General features: G+C 52.8%; 1 pseudogene; it reads left to right on the forward strand.

Moving 5' to 3' along the window:
• Window positions 1–241: 241 nt before the first annotated feature.
• Window positions 242–26282, forward strand: LOC119876036 (annotated as a pseudogene).
• Window positions 26283–27044: the final 762 nt, after the last annotated feature.

Below are 27044 nucleotides of genomic sequence, written 5' to 3' on the forward strand. Positions count from 1 at the left end.
GGAGGGAGGCCGGGCAGTGGAGCCGGCCCCTGTCCCTGGAGCTCGTCTCTGGGCCTCAGCCCCTCGGCGGGGCCTGTCAAACGTCCTGCACGTCTGAGCTGTGTCTTGTAGGTCCTCCCGGCTTGCCCACCCGGCCGTTCCCAGCCGTACACATCAGGCTGGAGGATTGTTGAAGGCCCAGCATACCCGTTCTTACCCAGCCCTTCTCCTCTGAGCACTTATTAACTGCTTTCTGAAGACCATGGATCAGAAAGGCTATACGGAGCTGTCACGCCTCATCCGGCACTTGCGCCAAAACTACGGGGTAGAGACACGCGACAAAGAAGAAAACCAGCCGCAGCGGGTGCGGAGCATCTGTAATCCAGTGCGGGCAGGGACGGAACGATTGGAAGACGATCCCGGGAGACAGAGCCCGCGAGTGTCGGTGCTAGGCAGATGCTGAGGGACCAAGGGGCTCCCCGCCAGCTCTTTGGGGTGCTGGCTTCCAGTATACGGACGAGGAGTCTCAACTGGGAAGAAAGGACCCTGGGCAGGGAAGCAGAGTGTCTGGGAACGGGCTCCAGTTCTCACCAGGTCCCACCTCCACCTCCCTCTTCCCCCATCAGATTCCTGGCTCTGCCCGCCCCAGAAGGTGTACAGGCCGGAGCTCTCCATGCCTTCTTGAATGCTGCAAGAAATACCAAGATAATAAAAGTATTTAAATAAGACCGACTTTATCAAGATTTACTTTCCTCTTAGTCCATGTGTGTTTAGGTCCCACCAAAATTAGAAGCTGCCTCTCCAGCTGGTCTAGGTTTGACTTAGATTTTTCTAAAATTTTTTACTCTGAAATAATTTATTTTTTTTGTTTACATATGTATGTGCATATGTACATAATCTCTGCACCCAACATGGGGCCTGAGCTCATGACCCAGAGATCAAGAGTTGCGTACTCCTCCGACTGAGCCAGCCAGGCACCCCTCTGAAATAGTTTAAAACCTAATGATAAAGTTGTAAGAATAGTTGAAACAACTCTTGTGTAATCTTTGGACAGATTCACCAACTGCTAAAAGGTGTCACATTTGCTTTATCATTCCTCCTCTATACGTATAAAACAATATACATAAATCACAGCCCTGTTAATAGTAATGATATGTGTATTTTATATATTCACACAGCATTACAATTTCCAGATGATACTTTGGCACAGGCAAATATCCCATTTGCCTACAGCCTTTCACTTAATGGGTTAAGCATCCCCTGATGATGTTTGCCTGGTGCAGGTACTTCATTGGGGTTTGCAAAGTGGCAAATTTAATTTAATTAAATTAATTAATTTATTTATTTTAGATTTTATTTATTTATTCATGAGACAAACACACACACACACAGAGGCAGAGACACAGGCAGAGGGAAAAGCAGGCTCCCTGCAGGGAACCCGACGTGGGACTCAATTCCGGGACTCCAGGACCACGCCCCAGGCCAAAGGCAGGCGCTAAACTGCTGAGCCACCCGGGGATCCCCACAAAATGGCAAATTTTAAAATGCTGTCATTCATCTACAATCTTTTGTAAAGAAGAACTTCATCAAGTTCTTGGGGATGAACAACAATTCCTTCTAAATACCTTTCTATCAACTTTCAGGATAGGTTGTCATGATAGTCACCTCCAATGCTAACACAAAATTTTATTCTTTCCATTTAAAAAAAAAAAAGATTTTATTCATTTATTCACGAGACACACACACACACACACACACACACACACACACACAGAGGCAGAGACACAGGCAGAGGGAGAAGCAGGCTCCATGCAGGGAACCTGACGTGGGACTCAATCCCTGGGCCCCAGGATCAGGCCCTGGGCCCAAGGTGACGCTGAACCGCTGGGCCACCCGGGCTGCCCTCTCCTTTTTTTAATTAAAAAAATTTATTGGGCATGGAACCTGCTTCTCCCTTTACCTCTGTCTCTGTCTCTGTATCTGTCTCTCTCTCATGTTTCTCATGAATTAAAAAAAAAATTATTCAAGTACTCTCCAAACGCAGTGAGGAGCCCAACATGGGGCTTGAACTCATGACCCTGAGATTAAGACCTGAGCTGAGATCAAGAGTCAGAGGCCTGGGGAGCCCCTTAAGCTAGCTTTGGGTCCTTTTAATGTGTCCCTATTAGCCTCTGAGCATGTTCTTGCTCTCTGGCACAAGATGTTCCAGGTTCACCTTATACTTTCCCTGCACCATCCCTGGAATCAGCCATTCCTCTAAAGAGCTCTGATTCCTTTTAGTCTGAAAAGATATTTAGAAACTAGAATTTGGGCATTTGGTATACTCATTGGTACTATGGTTATCACAAGCATTTTTGAAAGGTAAAAATGTATAATATCAAGGCAAGCTATTTTTTATTTCATCACAATTTACTTTCTTTTTAGTCTTAGAATCTGCCAAAGTTAAGGTATGCCTCCCTGTATGGCCTAGGTGTTAGGTTTTTTTAATTATTTTCTTTGTAAACAGCCAATTAGTACAAAAATACCAACAACAAAAACTGCAGTCCCTTGTTCTCTTCATATATATACTTACATATATTTAGATAATGAATCTATTCTGTAATGTTTTGATTCATTCATTTTAGAGATTATCTGTTGACTTCTGGGATCCCTGGGTGGCGCAGCGGTTTGGCGCCTGCCTTTGGCCCAGGGCGTGATCCTGGAGACCTGGGATCGAATCCCACGTCAGGCTCCTGGTGCATGGAGCCTGCATGAAGCCTGCTTCTCCTTCTGCCTATGTCTCTGCCTCTCTCTCTCTCTCTCTGTGTGACTATCATAAATTAAAAAATAAATAAATAAAAAAAAATAAAAAATATCTGTTGACTTCTTTTTATGATCAGTGAGGGTTTTCATCTCACAAACACTCCTGAATCATTTCCTCCGTCCTCTTAATATATCATAATTTTTAGTTAAGTACACTTTCAATATTTTCATTATTATAACTAAATAAACTTTGTTCAATACTGAGCCAAGAAGTATTCTTTCTTGTGCAACTTTTCCTTTTTCCTGGAGTTAATAATTGCCTTGTTTTTTCCACTTGTTTTGTTGTCTTTGAACATCCAAATCTCCCTACACCCTCAAAACGCTGTATAAATCTCTCAAGGTTTTCCCTATAGCCAAATCTGTCAACTGTCATCGTGGAACATCTTTACATGTCTGAGAATGGCTTTATTCCGTGGTCACACTTGACTGATAGTCTGGTTGCATATAGAATTTTAGGCTGAAAGTCATTTTTTCCTCAGCACTTTTTTTTAAAGATTTTATTTATTTATTAATGAGAGACAGAGAGAGAGGGAGAGAGAGAGAGAGGCGGAGAAGCAGGCTCTACACAGGGAGCCTGATGTGGGACTTGATCCCGGGACTCCAGGATCATGCCCTGGGCCGAAGGCAGGCACTAAACTGCTGAGCCACCCAGGTGTCCGTTTCCTCAGCACTTTGAAGACATTTTCCACCATGCTGTAGCTTCTCTCGTTTTGTTTGAGCAGTCTATTGCATTCTTGGTCATTCATATAATCTGCATGTTCTTTCTGGAAACATTCGTAATCCTCCCCTTATCACCCACAGCCTGAAATTCAAGACAATGACTTTTTTTGTTCATTGTCCTGGGCATATGGTGATCTTTTCATTCTTCTTTTTTTTTTTTAATCTTTTCCTTCTTGATATTCTAGTTCTTCAGTTCTAGAAAAGCTTGTTCTAGTATTACATAAACAATTATTTCCTGTTTTTTTTTTAAAGATTTATTTATCTATTTATGATAGACATAGAGAGAGAGAGAGAGAGAGAGAGAGGCAGAGACACAGGAGGAGGGAGAAGCAGGCTCCATGCCGGGAGCCCGACGCGGGACTCGATCCCAGGACTCCAGGATCGTGCCCTGGGCCAAAGGCAGGCGCCAAACCGTTGAGCCACCCAGGGATCCCCTCCCTACTGTTTTCTTGGTTCTCTCTTTCTGGAATTTCTATTAGCTAGCTGCTGAATCTCCTGCAATGATCCACCATTTTTTAAAAGAAAATCTTTTTTCTTCTGTTGTGCGAATTTTCCTTTTCATTCTACTTTCTGTGGAACTTCTCAACTTTACCTTCAATCCTTCTATCGGTTTTTTATTTTATTTTTTATTTTTTATTTTATTTATTTATTTATTTATTTATTTATTTTTATTTATTTTAAAATATTTTATTTATTTATTCATGAGAGACACACAGAAAGAGAGGCAGAGACACAGGCAGAGGGAGAAGCAGGCTCCATGCAGGGAGCCCGACACGGGACTCTATCCTGGGCGGGTCTCTAGGATCACGCCCTGGGCTGAAGGTGGTGCTAAACCGCTGAGCCACCTGGGCTGCCCTCTATTGGCTTTTTAAAAAATTTTCGGGACACCTGGGTGGCTCAGTCAGTTAAGTGTCTGCCTTTGGCTTGGGTCATAAGCCCAGGGTCCTGGAGTGGAGCCCTGCATTGGTCTCCCTGCTCAGCAGGGAGCCTGCTTCTCTTCCTGCCTCTCCTCCTGCTTGTGCTCTCCCCCTCTCTCACATGCTCTCTCTCTCTCAAATAAATAAATAAATAAATAAAATATTTAAAAGAAATTTGCAGCAACTATGTTTTTATTTTCCCAAAGATTTTTCCTATTTGTTGATTTCTCCCCAATTATAGCGACTGTTCTTTTCACACAGAAGTAATATTTTCATTTAACTCTCTGAGAACATTAATGATAGTTTCCTTGATGCTTTCATGCACACAACATTATGTCTACTTCATCAGGATAATTATTTCCTGTTTGTTTGTTTTGGTCTTGTCTTTCGTGTTAGAGGTTTTCTCAGCAGAATTTTTGCTCAGAGTCCACAGCCACCTCCTGGGACATTTTGGAGTATTTCACAGGGGGTTTTTGTTCTGACTCCTTTTATCACTTTTCCTGGGGCAGAAATTAAGGGTCCAGCATGATAACATAATAATTTATTTGAGCACTTATATGGTAGGCCCTGTTTTGAATAATTCTGACCTCAAACCTATCAGGGAAGTACGACTATTATCAACATTTCCCAGCTAAGGAAACTAAAGCACAGAGAGGCCGTGTATCTTGGCCAAGGTCACACAGCCAGTACCTGGCAGAGCTGGGATTCTTGGCTCCAGAACCTGTCCTCTTAATCCCCTCTAATCACCTTACTTGGATCGCTGGGGAACAATTGCTTTTAGTTATCTTATTTATTTGCCTTTATTTATTGTACAGTTGACACATGGTGTTACGTTGGTTTCATGTGTACAACATAGTGATTGGACAAGTCTACACTATGCTGCGCTCACCCGTGTAGCTACCATCTGTCACCCTGCGGCACTTTTCAAATACCGTTGACTATATTCCCTGTGCTGTGCCCTTCATCCCCATGGCTTATTCATTTCTTCATAGGAAACTTGGACCTCTCACTACCTTCACCCATTTTGCTCACCCCCCCAACAAGTTTTTCTCAACTCTTTTTTTTTTTTAAAGATTTTATTTATTTATTCATGAGAGACACACAAACAGAGAGAGAGGCAGAGACACAGGCAGAGGGAGAAGCAGGCTCCATGCAGGGAGCCTGACGTGGGACTCGATCCCGGGTCTCCAGGATCATGCCCTAGACCCAGGGTGCTAAACTGCTGAGCCACCTGGGCTGCTCTATTCTTTTTTTTTTTTTTTTTTTAAAGATTTTATTTATTTATTCATGAGAGACACAGAGAGAGGGGCAGAGACTCAAGCAGAGGGAGAAGCAGGCTCCATGCAGGGAGCCCGATGTGGGACTCGATCCCGGACCCCAGGATCATGCTCTGAGCCAAAGGCAGATGTTCAACCGCTGAGCCCACCGGGTGCCCCTCTCTATTCTTTATAGAAAACAACCACAACATTATAACAGTTATTGACCATTTACTAAGGGCTAGACATGGTTCCAAGTGCTTTGCCTGGATGGGTTCATGTAACCCGCCAATGGCTCTGCAAAGCAGGTATTGCCTTTAGTTGCATCATACAGAGAACCTCGGAGAGCTTAAACTTACTCCTGGTCACCCGATACTGACAGCAATTTGGATTTCAAATTGAGGCTCTCCAGCATCAGGGCCCTCCTTTCTTTGTCTTTTCCATTTTCTTTCTGGGCCTCAGAAGTGGGGTTGAGTTTACCACCCCCTGCAGTTCATGATCCATCATCCTCTAATATTTGAGTAAAGTCTCTCTTATTTCATTATTTTCCCCATATATTCCTAATCCCAATCCCCTCCCACCTTCCCCCAGGACCCTCACTCAGGCGTCTGCTATCTGTCCTTAAATTTGTACCTATTCTTGCAAAACATGCACAGTTGCTCAGTGAGTGTATTCAGCAAAACCGGATATTCATACAGTGCTTACCAGGTGCTAGGTGTGATTCTTGGCCAAAGGTCAACAAACTATAGCCCGTTGTCAGCTTTTGTACAACACATGAGCTTAAAATGGTTTTTACATAGTTAATTCGTTGGAACAAAATCAAAAGAAGAATGTTTTGTGATAGATGAAATTCAAATTTCAGTGTCCATCAGTAAGTTTTAGTGGTGCCTGGTCACGTTCATCCATTTATACGTTGTCTACAGCTGTTCTCAAGCTGCATCGGCTTCAAGGCACAAGGCCTAAAATGTTTACTGTCTGGCCCTTTACAGGAAAAATAACTGCTGACCCCCGCTCTAGATGTTAGGGTACAGTAGTGAACATGTTTTTAATTTATAAAAGAAGAATGATGGTCTAACCAGGTGGAGGGGTGCATATAATTCATCACCGCATCTGGGGCTTTTGAGAGTAAAAGAGAGGCGATTAATTCGTGGGACAACTTGGGGTAAACTAGTCTGTCTCTGGAAAACTAGGGTGCGTGGTCGTCTCTCTCCCTCATCTGCCCGACATCACCGGCTTCCTTCGCTGTGTCGTTAGAATTTGCCGTGTTATGGGTACACATCTAGAACAGGGCTCAACAAGATCTGGGCCACGGCGGTCTCTGGGCAGTTTCTGTGCAATCGAAGATTTTTAAATGGTTGGGGAGAAAAAAAAAATCAAAAGAAGAATAACATTTTGTGACACACAAATTATATGAAATTCAAATTTCAATATCCATAGTTCCCTGGGAACAGCCCCGCCCGTTCATTTGCATATCATCTAAGGCTGCAGCAGAGACCTCATGTCCCAAAGCCTAAAGCATCTACTCTCTGGCCTTTTATAAAAGGATTTGCAGAGCTGTGCTCTGGGTGACTTCTTCTCCTTCTTCTCCTTCTCCTTCTCCTTCTCCTTCTCCTTCTCCTTCTCCTTCTCCTTCTCCTTCTCCTTCTCCTTCTCCTTCTCCTTCTTCTTCTTCTTTTAAAATGTATTTATTCGTGTTCCTGAGTGGCTCCATCAGTTTCATGTCTTCCTTTGGCTTGGGTCATGATCTCAGGGTCTTGGGATCAAGCCCCTCGTGGGCTCCCCACTCAGGGAGGAGTCCGTCTTTCCCTCCCCCTGCCCCTCATGCTCTCTGTCTCTCAAGAATAAAAGTCATTGTTTTTAAGAATAAAAATCATTAAAAAATGATATTATTGGGCAGCCCAGGTGGCTCAGCGGTTTAACGCCGCCTTCGGCCCAGGGCATGATCCTGGAGACCCAGGATTGAGTCCCATGTCAGGCTCCCCGCGTGGAGCCTGACTCTTCCTCTGCCTATGTCTGTGCCTCTCTCTCTCTATGTCTCTCATGAATAAATAAATAAAATCTTTAAAAAAAAAAGATATTATTTATTTATTTATTTGAGAGAGAGAGGATGCCGATGGGGGTGGTGGTTGGGGGAGGAGGGGGAGAGGCAGAGAGAAAATTTCAAGCAGACACCGTGCTGAGGGCAACCCCGAGGCGGGGCTCGGTCCCAGGACCCTGAGATCCGGACCTGAGCCAAAATCAAGGGTCTGACGCTCACCCGAGCCCCCCAGGCGCCCCTGGGTGACCACTTCTAACTGCTGGGCTGTTGTATCCTGTGTCTCCCCTGCAAATGTCCAGCGTGCACCAGGTTTACCCGTCGTGAGCCCGAGGAGGACCCTCTCTGAGCCGCGTCTGAGTGAGAGAGCTGGCTCAGGCAGTGGACACACACTTAATTTTCCTTCCTTCTGTGTTGCCACGATTTCCAAGATTTTCCCATTTTTTTCGGAATTCGACGTCGCATCAAGCAGGGCCTGAGCTCTTTCCTCTCCCCATTCCACTCACAAACACGTCTTTATCCAACCGTTAATGGAGCGCTGGCCTTAGAGTCCTCGGCCGTCCTGGGCACTGGGGTCCTGGTGACGCCCCCCCCCCCCCTGCGGGGGCTGCAGGTGCCCCGCGCTGTGTCCGTGGGGCCCTTCTTGGCGTGGGCGTCCTTCCCAGCACCTGGGCCCACGGCGGGTGGAGCCCTCAGGGCAATCCTGCCCTGTAGGAAGGTGCCCCATAGGAGCAGCTGGGAAATGCGGGGCGGGGTGGCTCCAGGCTGGGGCACTTCCCGCCTGGCTCTCCTGCCTCTGCCCCGTCCCACGCCCAGCCTCTCATCTCGGCCTTCCTCATTTCTGCCATTCTGATGAGTGTAAAATGCTCCCTCCTAACGTGGCTTTAATTTGCATTTCTCTGATCTCCAGTGAATCTGAATATTTCTGGAATCTGGGCTCTTGACTCTTAATTCGCTCCTTGAACTCTTGCCTATTTTCTAAACGAGGTGAAAGCAGAAGTTCTCGTGGAGAAACCCACAGACATTCGGGGCCTTCGTCCCTTGTTGCAACTTGAGGCTTATGTTCTAGAAAGAGGACGTGCAGACGACCCGAGGTCACAGTCCAAGCCGCTCACCAGCTGTGTGACTCTTGCCGGTCACCGGGGCTCTGGGCTCCGTGCTCCCTGTGGAGCAGGGGCAGTCACGGCCCTCCCCGCGGGCTTGCGGGGAAGTGAAGCGCTTGCACACCCACGGTGCGGGGACTTGAGCTGCTGGTTAACCCTCTGGGCACCTGAGGAAGGGAAAGCTCATGCTGCGATGGCAGGACGTGGCACTTCCCGAGTCTCCCTCGGCAGCCTGAATGGTCCTGGTTCTCCACTTTTTCCGAGGGGAAGGTTGCTACACCGGAGGATCCCAGGGGCCGGGAGTTTATACGAGGAGTGGGACGCAGTTGACAGCGTGACTTCACGTGGGGTTTGGACCCTGGCTCTCTCCCGCTGTCAGGTGGGACGGACAATGTTCCAGTAGTTTGCTCAGGCTTGGGGCTTGGGGCCCTCGCCACTGGCTCCCAAGGAGGCCCCCGGGGGTTCCTCTGGGTCTCGTGGCCCTGGGATCCCGGGGGGAGGGTCCGAGAGAGGCTGAGTGAAGACCCAGACGCAGTGGGCACCTCCCAAGAAATGGGAGTGGGGGGCGGGCAGGCCCCTCCACCTGCGGACACTGACCCCTACCTGGGTCCCGAGATGGAAATGTCTTCACTCCCTTCAGGCCCACTGGAAGGGCAGCGGGTGTCCGGGGGAGCCAGACTCCACGTCGTCTGAGTTCACTGGGGAAGTCACAGCATCCAGGGGGGCTCCGGGGGCTGACTGAGCTGGGCCTGAGGCCCGACGGGGTGACCTTGGCCACGTGCTTTCTCTTCTCTGGGCCCATCTTTCTAACATGTGTCTCCCTAGGCTTCTTTGCCTTGTGCGTGCTGCACCTGCGTCCGTCTGGTGGTTGGGGAAGCCCATGGACCCCGTCTCTAGATAATGTTTTAAAAAGCTTGTAATAAAACACATGGGATGACAGGGGTGCCTGTGGGGCTCAATCGGTTGGCCTTGGGCTCAGGTCATGATCATGGGGTCCTGAGATTGAGCCCCGCGTCGGCTCTGTGGGGAGCCTGCCTCTCCCTCTCCCTCCGCTGCTCCCCCTGCTTGTGCCCCTGAGCGCTCGCTCGCTCTCAAATAAATAAACAAAATATTAAAAAAAAAACAGGGGATCCCTGGGTGGCTCAGCGGTTTAGCGCCTGCCTTTGGCTCAGGGTGCGATCCTGGAGTCCCGGGATCGAGTCCTGCGTCGGGCTTTTGGCATGGAGCCTGCTTCTCCCTCTGCCTGTGTCTCTGCCTCTCTCTCTCTCTCTCTATGTCTATCATAAATAAATTTAAAAAAATCTTTATAAAAAAAAACCCAAATGGGACTACAAAGAAAACTAATCACGTCCAATCCAAGCGTGCGGCGGTAGGTGAATGAATAAACAAAGCGTGGTCTACACACAGCAGTGGGGTATCAGTCAGCCTCAAGAAGTTGTCGCCCGGCGCCAGGGATGGACTTGGAGGACGCTACACCCATGAAATGAGCCTGTCACAGAACCACAGAGACTGTGTGATTCCACCCATGTGAGGTTCCTAGAATAACCCAATTCACAGCGACAGGAAGGCAGGTGGGGGCTGCAGCGAGAGGAGAGAACGGGAGCCGGTGTTTATGGGGGCATCGTTCTGGTTTTGTAAGACAGAGAGAGTTCCGGGGGTGGATGGTGGTGGTGGTTGCACAACGGTGTGAATGTGTTTAATACCATTGAACTGTACACATTTAAAAAAAAAGATTTTATTTATTTATTCATGAGAGACACACAGAGAGAGGCAGAGACACAGGCAGAGGGAGAAGCAGGCTCCACTCAGGGAGCCCGATGCGGGACTCGAACCCGGGACCCCAAGGTCACGCCCTGGACTGAAGGCGGTGCTAAACCATTGAGCCACCCAGGCATCCCTTTTTTTTTTTTAAGATTTTAAATAGATATAGATAGAATAGATATATTCCTGACTTTTTAAAAAAATATTTAATTTATTTGGGAGAGGGAGAAAGAGAGCACGAGCGGGGAGGGGACACCAGGAGGGGGGCAGGAGGGCAGAGAGAAGCAGACTCCCCGCTGGGCAGGGAGCCCCACGTGGGGCTTGACCCTGGGACCCCGGGGTGGTGACGCGTCACAGACTGAGCCCCGCAGGAGCCCCCCGTTGAACTGTACACTTAAAAATGGTTAGGATAGTAAAATTTATGTCATGTGGGTTTTGCCACATGTAAAAATAATAAAAAGAGGCGCTTTACAGGACAGAATTACATCAGAACTCAGTTATTAAAATATCAGGCAGGCGTATGCTGTATGGTACAATCAGCGCTGCTTTATTAGGAATTAAGTGTCAGACGGTCAATTCACTGCTTTAAGTCACAAGTGACGAGGGACGCATGTAAAAGATTTCGGGAGGCCTCTGCGAGGACGAGGACGATCGGCCTGGGGCACATGGTCCTGGGGATTCCGTCGGGGACAGACCACGCTACGGCTCATTGCCTGCCCTGGTGACAGAAACAAAGGCCGAATCCCAGTGAGAAGTTAGTGGAAATAAAGGTGTGATTTTCCCCCATCCAAGGTCAAGGACCCCGATTCCGCTCAAGCCTGGGGCTGGGCCCGGGGAAGAATCCCGCCCGCCGCCCCGTCCGGGACGCAGGCAGAGCCCAGCACTTGCACACTGTGCTCCCGGGAGGAAGGAGCCTGCCCTCGTGGTCCCTCCTCCCGGCACAGGCCTCCCGCTTCTCGGCTCCCAGGCGCGGGTTTGCGGCTGGACTCGCGGGGAGCTCGGCCGAGCCGGTCACCCTTGGGGTCACCGTGGGTCCCCCCCACCGCGAGCTGCTGATGGCGGCCAGGCCTCACCGCCACGGCCGCACGGAGAACGCCCTGGAAGCCCGGCCCGGGTGCGATGGAGTTTATTAATCTTTGATCTCCAAGTATCAAAAGAAACCCGTGAGTGGCTCCGCGGCTTCGGCTTTTCTGAAAAACCGGCTTGGCAGGGAGAAGCGAGAAACCGCGCCGGGCTGGGCTTCAGCCGTCCCGGGGCTTCCCATCCCTTGAGCAAAAGCACTTGTGAAAATGGGATTTTTCCCCGATGGAGAGAGGGTGTTTGGCCTCAACTGAAAGGACCCAGTGAAACCCTCTGGCCGTCCGGGTGGAGCCCCGCCCGCGTGTTGCGCGTGTAAGGGTGTGCGAAGGCTCCTGAGTCAGGCTGCGTGCAGGGGCGCCGGTGGGAGGGAGGGGGTTGAGGTTGTCAAACAGGCGGGAAAATCTGTGCATTCCTGGTCCTCCTCTCTGCGCCCGGGGGTTCGGCTCTTCTCCGGGTGAGGGGTGGGCCGTGGGCCTGGCCCAGGCAGCCCCGAGCGAGGCCCGCGGGCCCCTCTGGCACCCCCCAGCCCGTTGAGGCTCTAGGCCGCCGTGGGTCCCGGCCCGGGGGAGCCGACCCTGCGGGCGCCCAGGCTCCACGGCGCAGGGCGCCGGCCTCCAACCCCGCGTCGGCTCAGGGCGCTGGCGTCGACCCACAGCAGCGTGGGGCCGGAGAATGTTGATTAGCAGAGAGATGAGGTAGAGGGAGAGATAACCCAAACCAGAGGAGCAGCAGCTCCACAATCCCAGCAGCATCCAGGCAGCAGGCACACACGTGCGCGCTCCCTGACCGCGGCCGGCTTTTCTGTGCGATCAAAAATGATCACAGAGAGATCCTGGGTAGGAGAGAGAGCGGTTCAAAGGCAGGATATTACTCCAGGCCCCCCGAATGTGGACGTCGCTGCGATGGCGTTCTTCTGGCTCATTTAGAAAGAAGATCCAAAAAAAAAAAAAAAGAAAAGGAGATCCAGGCCGCCAGCCGGCCCAGTGGGCAGGGCCAGTGACCCTTGATCTCAGGCTCATGAATTCAAGCCCCGCGATGGAGCCGACTTTAAGAAAAAACAAACAAACAACAAAACAGATCCCAAAATGATGAGCAGAATTAATTGCATTCCAAGAATAGATATATTCCTGACTTTTTTTTTAATTAAAATATAGTTGACATATTATTTTTTTTACATTTTTTAAGGATTTTACGTATTTGACAGAGAGAACTAGCAGGGGGAGCGGGAGGGGCAGAGGGAGGAGCAGGCTCCCCTGAGCAGGGAGCTGGATGCGGGATTCCATCCCAGGAGCCTGGGGTCATGACCTGAGCCCTAGGCCGCGCTTCACCGGCCGAGCCCCCGGGGCGCCCCTACTCCTGACCCTCAAACTCACCGTGATCTTGCTCACGAAGCAGGCAAAACCAGGTAGTGGCTGTCGTGGGTTGACCGTGTCTTCCCAAAAGGTGCATTCAAACCCCTGGTTCTTGTGGCCGGGACCTTATTTGCAAGTAGATTTTGGCAGACGTCATCGATAAAACGCGGCCATCCTGGACCTGGGTGGCTTCCGATCATCCGACGACTGGCATTTGTACAAGAGGGAGATTTGGACCAGGGACGCCCGGGGAGAGCAGGGTGTAAAGACATGCGGCGGCGAGCTCCACGCCGAGGGACGCCAAAGGGTGCTGGCGGCCCCGAGAGGCTCGAAGCAGGGAAGGATCCTCCCCACGGCCTTCCCGATGCTGTGACGTGGACTCCCGGCTTCCAGAACGGTGAGACTCGGTCTTGATTTTCGCCACCAAGGTTGTGGCACCCTTGAACGCTAGTAGAGCGGCTGACGGGGCTGTAGCTGGACCGGAGGAGGATGCTTTGCTCCCCGGGCGGGTCCCGGGCCACGGCGCCGCTCGGTGAGTAGCTGGGACTGGCCCACGAGCAGCGTAGCATCACCTCCTTGTGTCACGTGTCTATGGTTTGCTCTCTGCTCCCCCCACTCCAGAATGTCACCCCCACGAGAGACAGAAGACCCGTCCTGTTCGCGGCTGTGACCCCAGCCCCTAGAGCAGGACCCGGCACATAGTAGGTGTTCTGCAAACGCTTGTCCAATAGGCGTCTACTCTGTTTCGCTGCTCCCTACTGTTGCTGCCCCATTGTCCCCGCGTTCATCCAGGAGGTGTCTGCGGGAAGCGACGGCGCGACCAGCTCCGGGCTGGCATTGGACGTTCCTTGGCTTTTCAATGAGGGCAACGCCTTGGGAGGAGGTGTGGGTCCAGATAAAATGACAACAGTTAGACTGAAGACGTGTATTGTCGACTCGCCTGGGGCGTTAGGAGCCGTGGGTCCTAAGTCCTCCCGTGGCGGGTGTGTTGGCTCCTGGGGCAGCCGTCACAAAGGACCACAGCCCCGGGGGCAGAAACAGCAGAGAGTCATTGTCTCACAGCTGTGGAGGCTGGACGTCGGGGTCAAGGCGCCTGCAGGGTTGCTTTCTTCTGAGGCCCCTCCTGTGCTCGTGGGTGGTTGTCTTCTCCACGTCTTCACGTGGCCTCCCCTCTGCATGTGTCCAGGTCCTGACTCCTCTTACAAGGACACCGGTCAGACTGGCTCAGGACCCACCCTACTGACCTCATTTGAACTTAATTACCCCCGTAATTAAAGGCCCTACATCCAAAGAAGGTCCCCTCCTGAGCTGCTGAGGATTAGGGCCCCAACCTATGTGTTTGGGGAGGCCGCAGCTCAGCCCGGGACAGCAGGTGCCCGAACTCCGCGACAGCAGAACTTCTGCTCTGGTTCTTTCCAGTCTTATCGGCAGCCTTGTTTTGTGGGACTGAAGCGCCACATGCTTAAAACTGTCCCACGAGAAGCCTCAGGCACCACTGTGTGCACTGGAAAGCTCGGAGGATGCTCACCGGGCCGGCCGGGCCTTGCTGAGCCCAGGGAGGGGTGGCTGGGAGAGCAGAGCGCAGACTGCACAAGGCATACCCGGGGGGTGGTCATGTGTGGTGCAGGAGACACCTGTGTCCCGGAGGCTGGAGGTTGTAGGCTCTCAGCTGGTCTCTCAGCTCTCCCTTACCCCCGTCCAGGCCATTCTCAACCCCGCAGCTGCAGTGACCCTTTAAAAACCTCAAGTCGTAATAAATAAATAAATAAATAAATAAATAAATAAATAAATAAATAAATAAAATAAAATAAAAATAGGGGCATCCCTGGGTGGCTCAGCGGTTTGGCGCCTGCCTTCGGCCCAGGGCGTGATCCTGGAGTCCCGGGATCGAGTACCGCATCAGGCTCCCTGCATGGAGCCTGCTCCTGCCTCTGCCTGTGTCTCTGCCTCTCTCTCTCTCTCTCTCGAATAAATAAATAAAATCTTAAAAAAACAAAAACAAAAACAAACAAACAAAAAAAACCTCAAGTTGGTTCATTTTCCTCCTCTGTTCACGATTTCTCTCACCTCAGCTGCTTCATTCAGAAATTCTAATTCTCCATTCGTTCTCCCAGAAACCCCCCAAGCCTCAGCTGGCGGGCGCGGGTGGCACTCTGAGGCGGGTCACGGGCCCTTCATGGGAGAGGGGCCCTCCCTATACCCGGCAGAAGGGCCCGTCCTCAGGACAGAGGGATCTGAGCGAGCAGGCCTCGCTAGGTCTCCCCCAGTTCACTACCCTGAGCGCGCACGCCTCTGCCCCGTTGTGTCTTCCCACGACTGTCCGCTCTTCATCAAAGTAGCATAAAAACACTGGTTTGACCGTTTCTTTCGGTCTCCGTTTCCTTACCAAGGCTCCCGCGTCCTGTAAAACTCACGTGAAATTGACATGTGTGCTTTTCTCCGATAATCTGTCTTTGTCGCTTCATTTGCAGCCCCCCCCCCGCCCCCGTGTTGCCAGGGACCCTAAGAAGTGGAGGGAATTTTCCTCCCCCCTGCACCATCCTGTCCCTCAAGCCGAGGCGGGAGGCTTGCCTCTGCAGGGCATCGCTTGCCAGCCTCCTGAGCTCCGGGCGCTGCAGCCGCTCAGCTCACGCTCAGCTCACCGGAGACGAGGGCTTGAGAGAGGAGGGGCTGAGAGATGGAGGCATCCACCTGGGCTTTCTGGCTGCGCAGTGACCCTTGAGACCTGCTGGCACGGAAGGAAAGAGGCTGACCTTGCATTTGTGTCTTGGCTCTGCTTCTGGATGAAGTTGTCTGGGGCAGGGGTGCCTGTGAGGCTCAGCGGTTGAGCGTCTGCCTCCGGCTCAGGGCGTGACCCCGGGGTCCTGGGATCGAGCCCCACGTCGGGCTCCCTGCGGGGAGCCAGCTTCTCCTTCTGCCTGTGTCTCTCATGAATAAATAGAGAAAAAATCTTAAAAAAAAATTTGTGCAGGGCAGGAGAGAACAGCTGAGCCGAGATTGTGGGGGGGGGGGGGGGCAGCAATTGTCTGCTATGGATCCCGTATGCAGGCCATCCAGAAAGGTCTTCCCTGGTCACTGTGGGAGTTGGTGACGCCAGTAGAGCGCTGAACATCCCCACACGCCGTGGAGCAGAGGCACCAAATATTTTCCATCAGAAGCCTGAAACCGCACGTCTAAGTGGTGTTTAAAGAACCGAAATTCTTCCGTGTAAATCCAAAGGTCGAATGGGCTTCACCCAGTGATTCGTGAATCTGCAGCACCCACCTAGCACATGGCAGGGCGCTCCGCGGGACGCAAGGGAAGGCCGAGAGGGAACAGGAAAGAGGAAATCATCAGCAGGGAACGCACGTGGGGGGACGCACGTCCTGAGGCCACCCCATGTCCTGCGGGGAGCGAGGGGTCGGGGCGTCCCTAGGGCTGGCCGGGAGAGCCAGGCCCCGGCTGAGGGCACCTGGAATCGGGGAGGAACTGGGCCTCGCTCTGCTGCCGCAGGGCCTCACACCACAACTCTGTTTGAGGCCTTTGCCTCCTTTCTCATAGTGGGGAGGGGGGCGCAGACCTGTGAGGCTGGACCGGGTCTGGGGGTGCTGTGGGGCGGGGTGGGCTCTCTCAGGTGTCTGCTGCCCGAATCTCGGGTTCTCCAGAGGCAGGAGGGAACAGGACACTCCGCAGGTCCCTTGGTGGGGGGGGGTCCTCAGGCCAGTGGAGGTCGAGGCCAACCTAGACATTGTGATTGCAAGGAGTCCTCAGGCCATGGGGCTGTGGTCACCAGCTCCTGGATCGAAAGGGTCCGTTGTTCTTGGTGACACGACTGCCGCCGGGTCTTCCCCAGCAGAGCCCACTTTTCAGAAAGACTTCAAACAGCTCCTTTGGGGCAGTGGGGGGCCAGGCCTGCAGAGCCTCGGGCTCAGGTCCCGGGGTGGGGGCTGGAGCTCACCCCAGGCTTCTGTCTCCAGCTGCAGGTGAGGTTCCTGTGATGACAGTGAAGGGGGGACCCCGGCGCTGTCCCCTTCCCCCTGCCCCCAGTTCCCGGGGTCCCGCCCACTTCTCAAGGCTGCCCTTGGGGGCTCAGGGCCTGGGCTTTCGGATGGAGTGTCGCCCCACCCCACGGCCCCCACCCCACGGCCGGGCCAGGCAGGTTCAGGGGCGCCTCAGCTGGGTTGCAGAAGCGAGGGGGCCAAACCCCAAACCCACATCCTTCTCTCAACCTTGTGTCAATTGTCCCTGGGGCAGAAACTCAAAGGGGGAGTCTTAGAGCAGCTCCAGAAGGAGGGGTGGTCATCGCCAATCCCCCCGCCCCTCTCAGCACCCCTGGCCTCGCCAGCTTCTGAGGAAGTGAGGCAGGGGCCGGAGCTTCCCTGCGAGGCTGGTGCTAAACGACAGGGATGCTGCTGCCCCCTTATCCACGAACCTTACTTCAAGCAAAATTGCCCCAGGCAGGTCTTTGTTTTGTGAATTAATCAAATAATAATAGCGCTTCCTCCTTCTGGGAACCGGAAGGCCAAGGCCAAGCCAGCAGCAGCGTCCTGGGCCCAGCGTTGAGGAGGAGTGAGCAGGGGCAGCCCAGCGTCCCGTCCCCGGAGCCGACACAACGAACTAGGCCGCGGGCAGCTCGGGCTCCTCGGCCCCCAGGCTGCAGGCTGGACTCAGATTCCAGCCTGGGGACATCACCCTGTCGTGCTGTGCCCACCGCTCTTGGCAGTTGGCCTGGCCCCGTCCCTGTACGTGGAACCCTGGTGACCTCCCTGCCCTTCTGAACCTAACTTTTTTTTTAAGATTTTATTTATTTATTTATTGAAAGATTTATTTATTTATTTATTTATTTATTTATTTATTTATTTATTTATTTATGATAGACACAGAGAGAGAGAGAGAGAGAGGCAGAGGCTCAGGCAGAGGGCGAAGCAGGCTCCGTGTCGGGAACCGACGTGGGACTCGATCCCAGGTCTCCAGGATCATGCCCTGGGCTGAAGGCGGCGCTAAATCGCTGAGCCACCCTGGGATCTCCAAGATTTTATTTATTTATTTATTTGAGAGTCAGAGAGAGAGCGAGCTCGGGCTGGGTGAAGGGCAGAGGGAGCAGCAGACTCCCCAATGTGCAGGGAGCCCGAGGAGGGGATCGGGCCCAGGCCCCAGGCAGTGCTAAACCGCTGAGCCACCCGGGCTGCCCAACTTTTTTCTTTTTTTTTTTTTTTTTTTTTTTTTTTTTTAATTTTTATTTATTTATGATAGTAACAGAGGGAGAGAGAGAGAGAGGCAGAGACACAGGCAGAGGGAGAAGCAGGCTCCATGCACCGAGAGCCCGACATGGGATTCGATCCGGGGTCTCCAGGATCGCGCCCTGGGCCAAAGGCAGGCGCCAAACCGCGGCGCCACCCAGGGATCCCCAACTTTTTTCTTTTTAAACGGAATTCTAACACTCACACACAGAAACATACAGATTTTGCAGAAGGAGAAAGTTCCTAAAAGGGCGTAAGCACGGCTTTCCTACACCTAACGCGTGTCGGGGATTTTACTCAGGTCATCCAGTGACGGGGGCTCCTGGCCACGTTCCCGGGGGTCTGGTTGCTGCAGTTGTGGGGGCCAAAGAGGTTTTAAAACATTCAGTGAGGGGCGCCCGGGGGGCTCAGCGGTGGAGCGTCTGCCTCTGGCTCAGGGCGTGACCCCGGGGTCCCGGGATCGAGTCCCGCGTTGGGCTCCCTGCATGGAGCCTGTGTCTCCCTCTGCCTGTGTCTCTGCCTCTCTCTGTGTGTCTCTCATGAATAAATAAATAAAATCTTAAAAAAAAATAAATAAAACGTTAAGTGAGATCCTGCTCCTTCCTTGCTCAGGGTTCCCTAGGGCTTCCCTTGGTTTTTAGGACCAAATCTCCGTCTGCGCTCTGCGGCCCTGGCCCCGTCCCACCTGTGGCTGTGGCAGCTCTTCCCACCTGTGTCCACATGTGGTCCCTTGTCACGGCCTTGCCACCCACCGTTCAGTTCCTTAAGCACACCTGGCCCCTCCCCTGCTCCGCAATCTCCTCACCTACGGCTCCCCCCCCCCCGCCCCCTGCGGAGGCTTCTCCCCACACCCCTGCCCCGAACTCCTGGGCAGCGTCTTGGCTCAGCCGTCCCTGCTCAGCAGTGGTTTATGTCACCAGCAGCGCAGGAACAAGCCAAAGGCCTTGGGGCGCCTCCGGTGGAAACTGTCGCTCATCGGTCACCCTGTCATCCTTCCCGCCAGTCACCAGGTCACCCTTCCCGCCATCTGACTCCCCTCCTCCCGTCGCCTCGGAGCTGTTTGTGGGGTATGAGCTGAGCGCCCGCGGCCACGCAGAAGAGTCATTTGTTCAGGCGGGTGCACCGCGTCGGGGCGGTTCCACGGCCGTCCACGTCCACCCGCGGCTGCACAACACGGAGGAAGCCGGTTTCGAATCTATCTGCGAATTCACTTTACCCTTCCTCATCTCTGCGGTGCCTGCTGTTTGCTTTCCCCTTTGCGCCGCTTGTAACATCTCCTGGTTCCCTCGCCAATAACGGGTCCAATGAAGTCGTTAACGCGGGTCCTTTTTTTTTTTTTTTTAAATCTGCACGGGAGTCACGACGTTGTCTTTTTTGAAAATGATCCTGAACACTGACCTTCCCCAACCCAAACACTTTGTGTGTCGTTGCTGTTTTACCTTCTTCGGGCCGATCGTGTCTGAGGTCACTTGGTGCGTTCATTTCTTGACTGGTTTGCAGGGCCTCTCCCTGCCTGGGTCCCCGCGGGGTGGGCGCTCCAAGCGCGCAGGTTCGCAGGCCGTGACCAGCAGCAGGTGCGCTCCACCCCTCGCCGCTTCCTCCCGCCCTCCCGCCCCTCCTCGCCCGCGGGGCCGCCTGACTCGTCCGGGTTCGGCCCTGTTCGCCCCTGGGTCCTCCGCTCCAGGTTGCACGAGGCGGGTGGGGCCCTGGACCTGGCGTCCCCCACAGGTCACTCCCCCACCCGCGGAGACCGGGTGGCCGTCTGCAGCAGCGCCGGATTCAGTACCTCCTCCTCTCAGCTCTGAAACAGGGCTCCCCAGGGGCAAGTGCCGGGGGTCCCGCGGCTACCTGGGGCTAGAAATGGGGCTGGGCATCGAGTTTAGCATCGGTGCAAGAGTAAAACCCCAGTGCGCGGAGCAGGTGGTGCCCGGGCCCGCCTTGGGGTCTGTGTCCGGAAGCTCATCCTTTGGGGCAGCAGGACTCAGGTGAAGTGAGGGAGGCTGGAGGGAGGGATGATGAGCCTCGGGTCCCCCCGCCCGGACGGGAGAGCTCCAGGTGTCCACACAGCCACCAAGCGGCCAGAAGACCCTAGGGGTGAACTCGGATTCCAGGCGGGGCCTGCGCTCCAGCTGCACCTCATTTTCCTGATCTGCAGCAAGGGAGGTGCTAGTGCGGGCCTGAAAGGTTCCAGAGTCCCCAGGACCACCCTCGGTTCCCACCACCTGCAAGGAGGACTCGGAGAACCCAGGCAGGTCGCTGTTTCCCTGTTAAGGTTCTGACCCCAAGAGTAGACGGATTAGGCTCAGCCAAGGGAAGAGGCGCACAGGGCAGGATCCGGGAGGCACGGGGTGCAAGCTCCTGCCGGGCCTGTTCCCCGGGAGGTGTGGGCACGGGGGCTGTGACGGGCACGCAGCCGGAGAGGCTCACCGGAGCCGTGGTGTCACTCGTGGGCCATGGCAGACCGTCTGCTGGGTCGACCTCAGGTTCCAGCCCTCCAGAGGTTGACGTGAGGGTCTGTAGGCTGTGCAGGATGGCCCGAGCCCCCCCCCCCCCACTAGGATGCGTATCCGGTGAAATATTCCAAGGGCTTGGAGTCGGCCCCTGGGAGCCGGGGGCAAGCGCCAAGCTTCTCCGTAGGCGGTCAGCCCTTCACTGCACGGGTGCCCATTTCCCAGAAGAGGAAGTGGAGTCTTGGAGATGTTAAATGGCCACGTCGCTAGATCCAGGGTCTGACCCCTGACAGCCCCTCCAGGAGCCCAAGCATCTTGTGTTCTTCCCGGCAGCTTTGATGCCTCTGTTGAGAGACATTTACCCAGGAAATGAGGGTTTTGTTTTTTTTTTTTTTCCATCTTCCCATTTCTTCAGTCGTTAGGTAAGTCAGGTCTGGAATAAACTGAATTTAAGATCTCTATCGGGGGGATCCCTGGGCGGCTCAGCGGTTGAGCATCTGTCTGGCTCAGGGCGTGACCTCGGGGTCCCGGGATCGAGTCCCACGTCGAGCTCCCTGCGTGGAGCCTGCTTCTCCCTCTGCCTGTCTCTCTGCCTCTCTCTCTCTGTGTCTCTCATGAATAAATAAAATAATAAAAAAAGAAAAAAAGATCTCTATCAACTCTGCGCCCTCAGGGAGGTGTGGATAGAGACCTGTTTGGGAAACTGTGACACATCCAACAAGAGTCTACTTACTGTGGCCCAAGTACTACCCTTGATACCGTGGTTCAAGCGTGGTTACAGGAAACTCCAGCACACTTGGGGAGAAAACACATATTTAACACATATTTATCAGGCGGTCTGTGGATGCCAGGTACCGGACAAGGTGTCGGGGGTGCTATGGTGAGTGAGTTAGACACAGTCTGTGACTTTTCGTGGAGCTTATGGGTTATGTGTTGTGGGGAGAAGGGAAGCAGACAAACCCCCACAAACTACGTCCACTGTTCCTCTTTCCTTGGGCGTGCTGGGCTCCAGCTCCAGCCACTTCCTGGTCAAACGTTTACTGAATCGCTACCATGTGCCAGCCACGGGTCAATGGCCTTGGGAGCAGAGTGTGACCCGGGCGACGCGGCCCTTGCCCTCTTCGAGCTCACCCTCACTCGAGTGGGAGACAAGCCGATCTGCACTTTTCTTCACTCAAGTGGGAGAAATATCCAGAAATCTTTGTGAGCCACTAGATAACGTAGTTCCCCACAGTGATGCCAACCAGGAAGGTAAGCGACACAAAGCCAGGGTAGAGAATAGGTGGAGGCGGTCGGGGAGGGTATCCCGCGGGGGCGACGCTGAAGCTGGGACCTGCTGCATGAAGAGGAGCTGGCCATGTGAAGAAAGAGGAACGGCGTTTAGCAGAGGGAACAGCGTGTGCAGAGGCCCCGAGGTAGAGGAAAGGCCAGCGTGGCCAGAATGTGATGATGGAAGGTTCAGAGAGGTGGGCAGGGCCAGCCCACAGCCGGGCTGCTCAAGTGTTTGGATTTTTCCAAGGGGAGTGGGGAGCTGTTGAAGCATTCTCTGAAGAGACTGGCGTGATCTTACATTTTCAAGATCCTTCTTGGCTGCCGTTTGGAGGCTGGAGTGGCTTGGGGTGAGCAGAGGTAGGGGTGGGGGTATCCCCAGGACACTGTGTGCTGCCTCTCATCTCTAGCCATCTACCTCTAGGCTGTGCCCTCTACCTGCAGTCCTCAGCTGAGCTACAAAGCTCCAGGGGTGCCCTGGCTTGCCCCTACTCAACTTTTATGAGTCAAGTGACTGATAAACAAGTTCCTATCCAGGGCCTACTCATCTCTTAAACTGCACCAGGCTATCACACGTCTGTGCTGTGCAGATGCATCCCAGAGTCCTCATTTTCTCTACTGACTCTCCCAGACAATGGGAGCCTGTGCCTCCAGTGATGACCCTGAGGCCTCCCAGAGGTCGGGTGTACCTCCTGTACCAGCAGAGGAATATTACAATAGGTTCCATATTGATTCAGGGTCATGTGTGTTCCAACCTTTATTCAACTTCTGACACTTGAATTTGTTTGACTATGTGATGAGCTGGAAATGGTAGTAGGGATGTTTGGGCCTCTGGTCCTACCGCTCTGTGACCATCAAGAAGTGCTTTTATCTCTTGGTGACAGTAATTGCCATTACAAGAGCTGGCATCTTTAGGGACCACTGTCTTTTATAGGCACCCTATAAAGACTATAGTATGTACTCATTCAACCCTCACATTCACCCTACAAAGTCCTATCATCCCATCACCACCATCACCACCATCACCACCATCACCATCACTACCACCACCACCCTCACCACCATCACTACTGCCATCACCACCACCATCACCATGACCACCATCACGACCACCATCATCACCATCACCATCACTACCACCACCATCACCACCATCACCACCATCACCACCACCATCACTATCACCATCATCACCATTACCACCATCACCACCATCATCACCATCATCACCACCACCATCACCATCACCATCATCACCACCACCATCACCATCACCATCATCACCATTACCACCATCACCACCATCATCACCATCATCACCACAATCACCATCATCACCATCACCACCATCATCACCACCACCATCATCACCATCACCACCATCATCACCACCACCGTCATCACCATCACCACCATCATCACCACCACCGTCATCACCATCACCACCATCACCATCATCACCACCATCACCACCCCATCACTATCACCACCATCACCACCACCACCATCATCACCACCACCGTCACCACCATCAGCACCATCACCATCATCACCACCATCACCACCCCATCACTATCACCACCATCACCACCACCATCACCATCACCACCATCATTAGCACCACCATCACCACCATCATCACCACCATCACCATCATCACCATCATCACCACAATCACCATCGCCACCATCATCATCATCATCATCACCACCATCACCACCACCATCACCACCATCACCACCCCATCACTATCACCACCATCACCACCACCATCACCATCACCACCATCATCAGCACCACCATCACCACCATCACCACCCCATCACCATCACCATCATCACCACCACCATCACTATCACCATCATCACCACCACCATCATCATCATCACCACCATCACCATCACCACCACCATCACCATCACCACCATCATCACCACCACCGTCACCACCATCAGCACCATCACCATCATCACCACCATCACCACCCCATCACTATCACCACCATCACCACCACCATCACCATCACCACCATCATCAGCACCACCATCACCACCATCATCACCACCATCACCATCATCACCATCATCACCACAATCACCATCACCACCACCATCACCACCATCATCAGCACCACCGTCACCACCATCATCACCACCATCACCATCATCACCACCATCATCATCATCACCACTGTCACCATCACCACCATCATCACCACCACCGTCACCACCATCACCATCATCACCATCATCAACACCACCATCACCACCATCACCACCCCATCATTATCACTACCATCACCACCACCATCACCATCACCACCATCATCAGCACCACTGTCACCACCATCACCACCACCATCACCATCATCACCATCATCATCACAATCACCATCACCACCATCACCACCATCATCATCATCACCACCATCACGACCATCATCATGACCACCACCATCACCACCATCACCATCATCATCATCACCACCATCATCACCACCATCACTATCATCACCATCACCATCACTACCACCACCATCATCACCATCACCACCACCACCACCACCATCACCACCATCATCACCATCACCACCATCACCATCATCATCACCATCACCACCACCGTCACCACCATCACCATCATCACCACCACCGTCACCACCATCAGCACCATCACCATCATCACCACCATCACCACCCCATCACTATCACCACCATCACCACCACCATCACCATCACCACCATCATTAGCACCACCATCACCACCATCATCACCACCATCACCATCATCACCATCATCACCACAATCACCATCGCCACCATCATCATCATCATCATCACCACCATCACCACCACCATCACCACCATCACCACCCCATCACTATCACCACCATCACCACCACCATCACCATCACCACCATCATCAGCACCACCATCACCACCATCACCACCCCATCACCATCACCATCATCACCACCACCATCACTATCACCACCATCATCATCATCATCATCATCATCATCACCACCATCACCATCACCACCACCACTGTCACCACCATCTACATCATCACCATCACCACCACCATCACCACCCCATCATCATCACCACCATCACCACCCCATCACTATCACCACCATCACCACCATCATCAGCACCACCATCACCATCATCATCATCATCATCACCACCATCACCATCACCACCACCACTGTCACCACCATCTACATCATCACCATCACCACCACCATCACCACCCCATCATTATCACCACCATCACCACCACCATCACCATCACCACCATCATCAACACCACCGTCACCACCATCATCACCACCATCACCATCATCACCATCATCACAATCACCATCACCACCATCACCACCATCATCATCATCACCACCGTCACCATCACCACCACCGTCACCATCACCATCATCACCACCATCACGACCATCATCATTACCACCACCATCACCACCATCACCATCATCATCATCACCACCATCATCACCACCATCACTATCATCACCATCACCACCACCACCACCACCATCACCACCATCATCACCATCACCACCATCACCATCATCATCACCATTACCACCACCGTCACCACCATCACCATCATCACCACCATCGTCACCACCATCACCATCATCACCACCATCACCACCACCATCACCACCACCATCATCAGCACCACCGTCACCACCATCATCACCACCATCACCATCATCACCACCATCATCATCATCACCACTGTCACCATCACCACCATCATCACCACCACCGTCACCACCATCACCATCATCACCATCATCACCACCACCATCACCACCATCACCACCCCATCATTATCACCACCATCACCACCACCATCACCATCACCACCATCATCAGCACCACCGTCACCACCACCATCACCATCATCACCATCATCATCACAATCACCATCACCACCATCACCACCATCATCATCATCACCACCGTCACCATCACCACCATCATCACCACCACCATCACCACCATCACCATCATCACCACCATCACCACCATCATTACCACCACCATCACCACCATCACCACCATCATCATCATCACCAGCATCACCACCATCACCATCACCACCATCATCACCACCACCGTCACCACCATCACCATCATCATCATAACCACCATCATCACCACCATCACCATTATCACCATCACCATCACTACCACCACCATCATCACAATCACCACCACCACCACCACCATCACCACCATCATCACCATCACCACCATCACCACCATCATCACCATCACCACCACCGTCACCACCATCACCATCATCACCACCATCGTCACCACCATCACCATCATCACCACCATCACCATCATCACCATCACCATCACCATCATCACTATCATCATTACTGCATCACTACCATCACCATCTTTGCCATCATTTTTTTTCTTTTTTAAGGAGAGGATAGGGACAGAGGGGGAAAGAAAGAATCTCTAGCAGACTCAACGCTAAGCACAGAGCCCTACATGGGGCTCAATGTCATGACCCTGAGATGATGACCTAAGGTGAAATCAAGAGTTGGATGCTCAACTGACTGAGCCACACAGTGACCCCATCATCACCATCACCACCACCATCACCACCAGCATCATCATTGTCAGGTTTAATCCGATTGATAGTGAAATGGAATAGAGAGGCCAGGCAGAAGTTGGTTGAAACAGGCTTTTCATGGGACGCACTCTCGGGCGAGGTTCTGTGGCCCGCAGGGGAGGGAGAGAGCAGGGAAGTCATGGGCCAGGGAAGTTGCGCCCAGGCAAACGGCAGGGGGGGTCTATAAAGAGTTTTATCGGGCAGATGGGGGCAGGGCGGCATTCCTATTAGGGCGAGGGTCATAGGTCTTGTAAGCTAAGTTAGGGTAAGGCAGCAAGGCGGCATTATTGGGAGGTTGCTGGCCTGGGGTCAGCCGTTTTGAGGTCCCCAGTCTCGCCAGCCCAACAATCATCACCGTCTTTGCTATCATCACCATCATCACCACCGTTGTCATCATACACTCAATTCACAGGAAGAAACCGGAACTGAGCAACCAGTACAC

This window comes from Canis lupus, chromosome 2, assembly GCF_011100685.1.
Source record: "Canis lupus familiaris isolate Mischka breed German Shepherd chromosome 2, alternate assembly UU_Cfam_GSD_1.0, whole genome shotgun sequence".
Taxonomy (NCBI): domain Eukaryota; kingdom Metazoa; phylum Chordata; class Mammalia; order Carnivora; family Canidae; genus Canis; species Canis lupus.